Genomic DNA, 10,294 nt, shown 5'->3' with positions numbered 1-10,294 from the left:
ACCTTTTTCTTAAAAATGTGAATGTTAGTTTTATTTTCCTAGTTACTTCAGGCAAGTACACCACAAGGGTAAAGCTTTGTTTCTCCAGGGAGGATTTTGGGTGCTCCAGGGAGATGTTTGGGTGCTTTTTGTGTGATGCTTGGCTCCAGGGAGATGCTGGTGGGCTTCGGGGAGATGCTTGGTTCCTGCAATTTGGTGATTGAGTCCCCTGGGGAGATGCCTGGGTGCCCACAGGGACATACTTGAATGACCCTGACAGGTGTTTTTGCAGCCCATGGAAGCTGTTGCATGCTAAGAGAGGTGCCTAAAATCTTAGTCAATGAGATACTTGTGTTCACCAGGTGACATTTTGGAGCCCTGGGGAGCGCTGGCTCTCCAGGAAGATGCTCAGTTCCCCTGGGGGACACTTGGATGCCCCAGGAGGCAGTTGGGTACTGCAGAGAGCAGTTTGTGTGCTTCAGACAGGTGCTGGAGTGCTCCAATTGTGCTGTTGAGTGCCTTAGAGAGCTGCTTGGTTGCCCCTGTGAGACGCTTGGGTGACCCTGGATGTAATTGTGATGCATAAGCAGATAATGGAGGTGCCAAGGGAAGTGCTCGTGTGCCCCAGGAGGTGCTTGTGTGCCATGGGAAAATGCTTATGGGCCCCAAGGAACATCTTGGGTCCTCCAGGAAGGTGCTTGGATTCCCCAGGGAGATGCTTGTGTACCCAGGGAGACGACTGTTTGACCCTGGGTGATGTATGGTTTCTCCGGAGAGGTGCTTCACTGCTCGAGGGTCATTCCTGGGTGCTTGAAACATACACTTGAGTGACCTATGCAGACGCCTGGGCACCCATGGGTTTATTCGAATGTTCCCAAGGGAGGTGTTCCGTTCTTCCAAGGAAATGGTTTGGTTCTCTATTCAGATGTCTGGGTTTTTCAGAATAATGCTTGTATGCCTTTGGGAGATATCTTAGTGCATCAGGAGGTGATGGGTTCACACTGGAAATTCTTCAGAGCTCCAGTGAGATGCTTGAGTGCTGTGCAGAGGTGCATGGATCCACCCGGAAGATGCTTGGGTTCCCTGGGGAGAAGATTGGTACCTCAGGGACATAGCTGTGTGTGTTCCAGGAAGACTTTTTAGAGCTCCAGATATATGCTTGGGTGCTCTAGGTAGATGCTTGTGTGTCTTGTTCATGTACTAGCGTTTTCAAGAAAAAAGTTTGTGTTTCCAGTGGACATTTTTGGATGTCCCAAGGAATTTGCTTTGTGTCCAAGAGGATGCTTGGTTCCTCAAGGAGGATGCTTATGTTCCTGTGGGAGGTGCTTGGTTTCCCCAGCAAGATGCTTGCTGCTAAGTGTGATGCTGGTCTACTGCAGTGAGATGCTTGTGTTCCCCATGAACATGCTTGTGCGTCCAAGGGAGGTGCTTGGGTACAGCAAGGAGATGCCTGGGTAATGCAAGAAGATCTCTGTGTTCCCGGAAATTGTCCTCAATGGGTACACAGCTGAGATGCCGGGGTGACTCAGGAAGACGCTTGGAGTCTCGGAGGATCTCCTTGGTTGCTCCAGGAAGGTTCCAGGGTGCTCCAGGGAGGTTCCTGAGCAACCTATTGAAGAGCCTGATGTGCCCAGGGAAACTCTTGTCTCCTCCAAGGTTCTTCAGGGCTGATCCAGGCAGTACACCTTGGAGACATGCTTTGGATCTCCAAAGGAATGCTTGGGTTCTTTGGAATCATGCTTGGGAGATCCTTTGGTGGTTCAGAAAGGTGCTGGGTTTCCCAGAAGACATTTGAGATGACAACACTAGGTGCAACAAGATCCATCCTGGAGAAGCAAAGCTTTGCCCTAGTTCACACCAACATCTCCCTTAGGCACACAAGCACGTCCCGAGGGTACCCAGGATTCTCCATGCAGCAGATAGGCATCTCCGTGGAGCACCCAAGCATCTCCCCAGACTACCAACCTGTCTTACTAGGTGGACCCAAGCACCTCCCCAAAGCACATGATTTTTTTCCAAGGAGCATTCAGGCATCTCCCTGGAGAAGCCACATACCTTGCTAGGGAAAGCAAACATCTCTCCTGGGAATACAAGCGTCATCCTGGAGCACCCTCCATGGCACCCAAGCATCTCCCCAGGGCGCACAAGCACCTCTTGAAATCACTGAGGTTTTCCCAAAGGCACACAAGCAGTGCACTTGAGTAGACAAGCATCTTCCCAAGACACCTAAGCTTTACCTTCTATCTGTCAGGCATCATGCAAGGGCATCACAGCACATTGCTGCTGCTCTGGAATGCTTGGTTGCCCTGCAAAGATGCTTGGGTGCTCCAGCGAGATGTCTGGGTTCCTCAACCTGAACCTTGGGTGCTCAGGGTGCTGTAGGGATCTCCTGCAAAGCACCTCCCCAGGAACACAGATATTTCCCTGAGGCACCCAACCATCACCCCTAAGAACCCAAGCATCTCCCTGGAGGACCCATGCATCTCCCCACAGCACTCAGGCATCCCACTGCAACGTTACTGAAGCATCTCCCCAGGGAACCCAAGCACATCCCAAGGTACTCTGACGTCCCTCCAGAGCTCCCAAGCAAGTTCTTGCAGCATCTCGATTGTTCAAAAAGCACCTCTCTGAAGTATGCCAGGACCTCTCTGGAGTCCCTCCCTGGACCACACAAGCATATCCTATGTATGACTCAAACATCTTGCTAGGGAATCCAAACACTGGCTTGGAGATATAAATCAAGTCCAAGCATCATTCTGGATCCCCGTCTTTTCTCCTTGAGCAAAATAAGGGGCACCACAGTATCACCTGGGGGCACCCAAGCATCTCCATGGGCACCAGGATCATCCTTGGAAGACCCAAGCATCTCCACACAGCAGCCATGCACCTTCCTGCAGAAAGCACGTGTCTCCCTGGGGCACAGAAGTGTCACCTTGGAGCTCCAAAACGTCTCCCCACAGCGTTCAAGCATGTCTCTGGAACACCCACGCAGATTTCTGCATCCCACAGGCATCTTCCCCAGTTATCCAGGCATTTTCAGGGATCTCAGGTGTTGCGAGGACATTTGTTGTCGACGGAAGGAAGACACAGACGCTCAATATGAGTGATCAGTGAACTTCGATTTATTGGATAGCTCAGTCGTCTTTTATCTAATTCAATATAATTAGCTCATACATATTGCAAAAGCTAAGCTCATGATTGGTTAGTGCATTTCTCTATTCTATCAGCTAGTTTCCCACCGAAATAACACAGTTAGTACTTTCCCAGACCACCAACAGATATCATGTTCTTGTACCTGAAACCTCCCTGAAACCTCCCTGAAACCTCCCTGAAACCTCCCAGATTTTACGTACTTTCCCAGGTGCGTTTACGTATTTTCTCAGGCTTACTTACGTACTTTCTCAGGCTCATTTGAGCTGTGTTCGATACTTTGTTAGCTCGCGGCCTCCTAGCTGTTCAATGTTCACATGGCCTACTTCACTTAACCATTCCTCCACAATTCCCCCGTTTTTATTTTGGGCTATAAACACCTTCTCTGTGACTTGTTCTAGTTTCCTAGATAAGCAGCTAAAGACTACCCGCGCAGCAATTATAATCAATACAATTATAAGCAAAAGGCGAAGTCCCTCTTTGATTAAGTAAAAAACCCATCCCCCTACATTTCCAAAGACAGATTTAAGCCAATCATCAAACCAATTATTCTGTATCGTAATTTTTTGTGTATGATCCCTTAGCCATTTCAATTGATTGTGAATTGATTGCCCATGATCAGAGAGATTAAAGCAACACATTCCTTCTACATCTTCACACCCATGTCCTTGAGCTAATAATAAGAAATCAATAGCGGCCCTATTTTGTAATACAGCATGTCTTATGCTCTCCATATCTTGCGACATTTCAGAAAGAACTTGTGTTGTTACATTTGATTGTTTAACAGCCCAACAAGCAAGTTTATTAATGTTAGTCAAAGCGTGTGCAGTTCCCACACCAGGCACTAAAGAAGCAAAGAATCTTCCTGCTGGACCCCACAGTTGTACACCATCATTACAGTCAGAACCCAAAGTTTTTAGTTCTCGTTTAATTCTTCTGCTCCCTGTCGAGTTCTGCCACGAGTGCAAATCTGGAGCGAAAAGTGTGAGTCGTCCTAGGTAACACGGACCTCCAAAAGCACTAGCTGGTATTCCTTGCCATGCACGGTCCCCACAGATTAAAAACATGCCAGGTGGCAAAGCTTTGGCCTGACTTTGAAACCAGATCGAATTGGTGTCACCTATTCCATACGCCCCAAATGGTACACTAATGTTACCGGTGTTGTTCCATCCACAGTAATGTCCATCGGCCTCAAATCCAAGGGTCCTCGATGTTATGTTGGTCCAGTGCGTTTTATTTTGTTTCCCTTCATTGAGTACAAAGCATGTTTGTGTCCAGTTACTACTGCTATTCCCTACTACCACAGACCCCAGGAGATCCGGTTCTTGAGGGTCCCATGGCAGTGAGTTATTAAGAGCTTGCAGGGCAGCAACTACTCCATCCGAGACATTTGCAGAAAGGGATCTACTGAGTAGAGTAATACTGGCAGAATATGGTGCTAACATTTCACTCAGTTCCTTTGGATCCCCTATTGGGACCCCAAATAAGCATGTTCTAAAAGGATCAGATGCAGAAGCAAGAAACAGACAAAATGAACTTTGTCCGGTTTCATTAGCCCAGGTGACCCACATATTCTGCTGAGGGTCAATCTTCCCTAAGATGGCATTACCATGTCCAGCCATTATTATAACTGATAGCATAATCAAAGTCCCTTGTTCTGTTATTTCAGCCATGATCGTTGTCATCCTCTTCTTTCTTCGATGGCTGGCTTTACACACCGACTAGGCACCCAGGTCGGACCTGTAGGGGAAGAGACACACACATAACCTCGTCCCACATAAATCACATCAGCAGGCCCTAACCATTGCCCTGTTTTCATATCTCTGTACAATACTCTCATAGCACATTTATTATCATTTTCAGACTTGGTGTAATGACGTGCTGCAGGTGGTTCGTCATTTTCCCCAAAAACACACAAATGATTCAGAACAAATAGAGTCTTGTCCACCCTTTCTCTAACATCAATAATGTCTTTAAACCTTTCCAAATATTGTTTAACTGTTCCATTAGCCCTTTCCACAATAGCCTGACCAGTTGGTGAATGTGGAATACCAGTAACATGTTTAATGTCCCATAGTTCCATGAATCGCTTGAGTGGCCCACTAACATAGGCTGGACCATTATCAGTCTTTATAGTCTGTGGTACTCCCATTACTGCAAAACAACTGGCAAGATGACGTCGTACATCCCGAACTTTTTCCCCAGGCTGCGGTGTAGCCCAGATCATGTGACTATAAGTGTCTATTGTTACATGCAGATATTTCAATCGTCCAAATGCTGGAACATGAGTGACATCCACTTGCCACACTTCATTGGCTTTAAGCCCTCTTGGGTTTGTCCCGACTCCGAGTCCCACCCCTGAGTTATAATTACTACACGTTGGGCAAGCTTTTACTATCGCTTGCGCATCAGCTCTAGACAGTTTGTAAGCCCGCGCAAGTCCCTTAGCATTCTGGTGAAAAATAGCATGAGCCTCCCGAGCTCTGCAGAAGGGAGATAATGGCGCTTCAGTGGCTGGAGCGGCAACTAATTTATCCGGCCGAGCATTGCCTTCTCCCAGTCCTTCCACCCATTGGTGACTTCGTATATGTATCACCGCATAGGATTTGCTTCTCTGCGCTATAGCAAGCTGTAAGCTAGTTAATAGTTCTGCAAGGCGTTCATTTTTTACATCTCTTAAGGCAGAGTCCTCTATGCGATTAGCTATACCTACTACGTACAGAGAATCAGATACTACATTTAAAGGGGCATCTTTCCATTTTATAAATGTCCATACAACCGCATAGAGCTCTAATGTCTGTAATGAATCGTTGTCCTGGCCCTTTAAGATTTGATGTTGCCAGCCTTGTTCGTCTTTCCATGTTATTGCAGCAGACTTGGAGCGCTTCCCAGCGTCCGTGAAAACAGTTACTGCATCTGCTAACGGAGAATCCGACCGCTTGGGCTGGGTTATCCATGCTTGGTTTTCCATCCATGACAATATAGTTGATTGTAATGTCTTTGCCACTATTGTGGCGCCATCCTGTAATAATGCAGCTTGTAGTTTTTCAGAATTCTGTATGTACCATTCCAAGTCACCTGGCTTTATTGGTACCCAGATTGTACTTGGCGGAACTCCGTCTATTTGTAGTATCCGATTTCTTCCTTTCTTTATTAATTCTGACAGCGTGTCAATTTTTTCTTGAATTGTTCTTCGGGGTTTCAATGGGGGAGCTATCCACTCCAATACCACAGTTTCCATTTCCTTTTCCCCCGTTTTTATTTTTTGCTGTGTGATAGCACCCATCAAGTGTTGTGGACCACACAAAACAGTAAAATCCAGTGGCCTGTCAGGTATGCGTCGATGCGTGACACGCGTTGTGATCAATGATGCAATTTGTTGTAATATTTCTGACTGTTTTTCTGATAATGTCACTTTTGCGGCAGGGTCAGTTCCTTTTAATAATGGTCGAAGGGAATTCAACAGTTCATTTGGAATTCCGACCACTGGCCTAATCCATTGTAAATCTCCCAGCAGTTTTTGAGCATCATTGAGAGTTGTGATGTTCGATTGGATGGTAAGTTTCTGAGGCTGAATAGTAGAATCTGTGATTTTCCACCCTAAGTACTTCCAAGGGCTTGTCTCCTGAATTTTCTTCACGATTTATAGCAGGGAGTGTAAAAGCAAACCTCTGTTTATCATTGTCATGTAATGCAATTGTAAAAAAGCAGTCTTTGAGATCCACAATTAGTAATTTCCACCCTTCTGGTATCATAGCAGGATTAGGTAATCCAGGTTGCAGTGCTCCCATAGCACACATCTGATTATTAACTGCTCGTAAGTCATGTAGCAAATGGTATTTCCCTGATTTTTTGGGAATCACAAAAATCGGAGTATTCCAAGGGCTTGTTGACAGTCTCAGATGCCCTTGTTGATACTGTTCCTGTACTAATTTATGAGCATGTAAAAGACTTTCCCGTTTTAGTGGCCACTGCTCAACCCATACAGGTTCATCAGTTTTCCATTTAAGTGGGATCGGGAAAGTCCAAGCAATGGCCACACCTAAAAATTTTGATGATCTGTCGTGAGAACTGCTCCCATTTGGGCAAGGATGTCTCGCCCTATTAGCGCTTGTACTCCTTCAGGTAGTGATAAGATGGAGACACTGCATTTTACCACCTTATCACCTATTGTCCATTGTAGCACTGGTGATCGACGAGCAAGAGTCATGCCTCCTACTCCCGATACTGTGGCATTAGACTCAAATGTAGGCCAATGTGATGGCCAATCCTGTGTGCTAATTATCGATACATCAGCACCAGTGTCCAACAATGCCTCAATCTGTATTTTCTCATCCTTTAAACATACAGCGACTTTTTGTCGTGGTCTGTGTCGCATACCAAGTGTCAATAAAGCCACTTTTCCCGTGGAGCCAAATGCTCCCAGTCCTCGATCCTTTGCAGATTCCGATGCTAATGATTCAGCAAGATGAGGCAATGGGATTAACTGTGCTATTTTTGTGCCCTGCGGCACATGGATTGGAGGAAACATTGCAGAAACCATAATTTGTATTTCCCCAAAGTAGTCCTTGTCAATAAGTCCAGTTAATATTTGTAATCCATTCATGGTGGCAGACGATCTCCCTATTAATAGAGCTCCCACAGGTTCCCTATTAACAATAACTGGTCCAATAAGTCCTGTCTTCACCCTGGTGGGTCTCGAATCCAATAAAGTCACATCGACTGCGGTTGCCAAATCCAGGCCGAGGCTCCCTCTGGTGGCTGGTCGGAGAAAAAAGGATTCGTTGCAGTTGGTGCTGGTGCTGTTGCCGTCGCTGCCGTTGTCGTAAAAGCCACTTTTTGTGTCGTCGCGGGGCGGCTCCTCCCGCTGCTCCGGCCGTTTCCCGACGCATTTCGGCGGCATGCTGTAGTGCTGTGAGTATTTGATTGACAGTTCTGGCACCACACAGATTCTGTTTTGCAGTCCCGTGTCTGATGTGTCCCGCAATACCACATCGAAAGCAACGATATTGCGGTGTCGATACTCGGCTAATAGGACGTCCTCCGGGGGTTTGCAAAGGAGCAAGGGCTGCAAACACTTTTGACTGTTCTTTCATGTTGTCACCTAATTGTTTTACTGCTTCTACTAACATAGTCTGTGGACCTACAGGTACCTGAGACATTCTTTCCAATCCTTCCTCTATTGTCCAAGTACTCGGTAACGTAACTAATATACTACGAGTTGAAGGGTTACAATTTTGGAGTGCACATTGCTTTAGTATAGTGCCTTTAAGATAATCGGGAACTCCCGCTGCTTGTATTGCATTTGCTACCCAATCGATAAACAACCCGAATGGTTCCTCTCTACCCTGTTTAATTCCCATGTAGGACGGCATTCCCCCTGGCTCTCTAATTTGTTCTAATGCCCTTCTGGCTAGATTCATTGATACCTTAGCTTTGTCTGGTCCCAAGAGTGCCTGCGCCTCTGTTCTAAAATATGGTCCCATACCCAGTAATTCGTCTAATGTAACACCATACAAGGGATCCCCAGGCGCTCGTATTATCGCTACCTCTTCTTGACAGATACCGTGCCAATATGCATTAAACAAAAGTTGTTGATGCTGTGTTAAGATTAGTTTCATTATGCTACGAATATCTCCTGGGAGCAAAATATTTGTCCCCCAAATATAATCTAACATTTGACGAGTAGGTTCTCCTTTTAATCCAGACTCATTTACTGTAGATCGTAATTGTGTTAATAATTTCCAATCCAAATTAGTCAACTGAGCCTGTACATCTGGAGGTGAGTACACCACCGGGTAGGCTGTTGTTATTTGTGCTGCTACTTCAAGATTCCCTTCCTTTATTGCTTCATGCGCTATTTTTTTCCATGTCTCCTCCCTGTCCTGTACATTGATTTTAAATGGACTTGTTGAAAATGGATTTGTACCTGATTCCTCACTCACCCTTTCTCTATTCTCTGATTGTGCGGGCGGGGGTGCAGGCGGGGCTGTCGGTGGCTGTGGCTGTGAAGGTTCTTCTTCCCCTGATATGGGTACCGAAGTCCCTTGTGGAATTATAACTGTTCTATATGATGGTGGAGAGGGGTAAGCTTGTTCCTCAGCTCTTTGCTGAGTAGAGGAAGAAGCAGAAGCCCCCCCCTTCTGACTGGATGATCCTAATCGTTCTGTTGCAGCAGCAGCTATTTTTTGTTCAGCTTGATGTGTTGCTAATGCATTAGTTACCGCCCTCCATGGCTTCATCATTTTTTTCGCTATCTTGTTATCACTAATTACCTCATCAAATAGTTTGTCCCCAAACTTCCTCCACTCTGCATGTTCAAACACAGTATCAGGATTTAAAAAACAACCCTTAACTACCCCATAAGCTAATAACTTTGGCAATTCCTTTTTACAACATACATCCTGTGTGCCCCACTTTTCTAAAAAGCATTTGAGCAAATCATACGCTGCTTGTCTCTCCATACCTTTATATACGTCGGTACCGTTGCAGCCTTTGCAAAGACCTCGGCGACGCTTTCCGGCGGGACCCTCTATAGGCTCATCCCGGGTGCGAGGACTCCCTTTCCGAGCTGCGGGTGCGGGGATTGCAGGTTTCTTGTCCATTCACCTTTCAGGCCTCGGGTGCGGAGATTCAGCAATTTGTAATCCTTTTCACCTCCTGAGCTGCGTTGCAGGACCGGTTCTCGTATTCCGTCCAACCGTGGCTCGCAGGTTCAATTCCAGTGCAGGTTCAACTCCAGCGAAGTCCCTGTCCCCGTATAGCAGGTCCCTGTTCGGGCGCCATTTGTTGCGAGGACATTTGTTGTCGACGGAAGGAAGACACAGACGCTCAATATGAGTGATCAGTGAACTTCGATTTATTGGATAGCTCAGTCGTCTTTTATCTAATTCAATATAATTAGCTCATACATATTGCAAAAGCTAAGCTCATGATTGGTTAGTGCATTTCTCTATTCTATCAGCTAGTTTCCCACCGAAATAACACAGTTAGTACTTTCCCAGACCACCAACAGATATCATGTTCTTGTACCTGAAACCTCCCTGAAACCTCCCTGAAACCTCCCTGAAACCTCCCAGATTTTACGTACTTTCCCAGGTGCGTTTACGTATTTTCTCAGGCTTACTTACGTACTTTCTCAGGCTCATTTGAGCTGTGTTCGATA

The 10,294-nt window shown here is 46.2% G+C and overlaps 1 long non-coding RNA gene across 1 annotated transcript; it reads right to left on the bottom strand.

The window, feature by feature from the left end:
- Positions 1–4,360: 4,360 nt before the first annotated feature.
- LOC311428521 lies at positions 4,361–10,055 on the bottom strand. The gene is made up of 2 exons (XR_014687757.1): positions 9,596–10,055; positions 4,361–4,869 (listed from the first exon to the last, which is right to left on the bottom strand). It is a non-coding gene; the product is annotated as an uncharacterized lncRNA (long non-coding RNA).
- Positions 10,056–10,294: the final 239 nt, after the last annotated feature.

The sequence above is a fragment of the Aythya ferina genome, assembly GCF_964211825.1.
Source record: "Aythya ferina genome assembly, contig: HAP1_SCAFFOLD_88, whole genome shotgun sequence".
In the NCBI taxonomy this organism is placed as follows: Eukaryota; Metazoa; Chordata; class Aves; order Anseriformes; family Anatidae; genus Aythya; species Aythya ferina.
The sequence above is the reverse complement of the archived record's forward strand: the minus strand, read 5'-3'. Positions and strand labels throughout refer to the sequence as shown.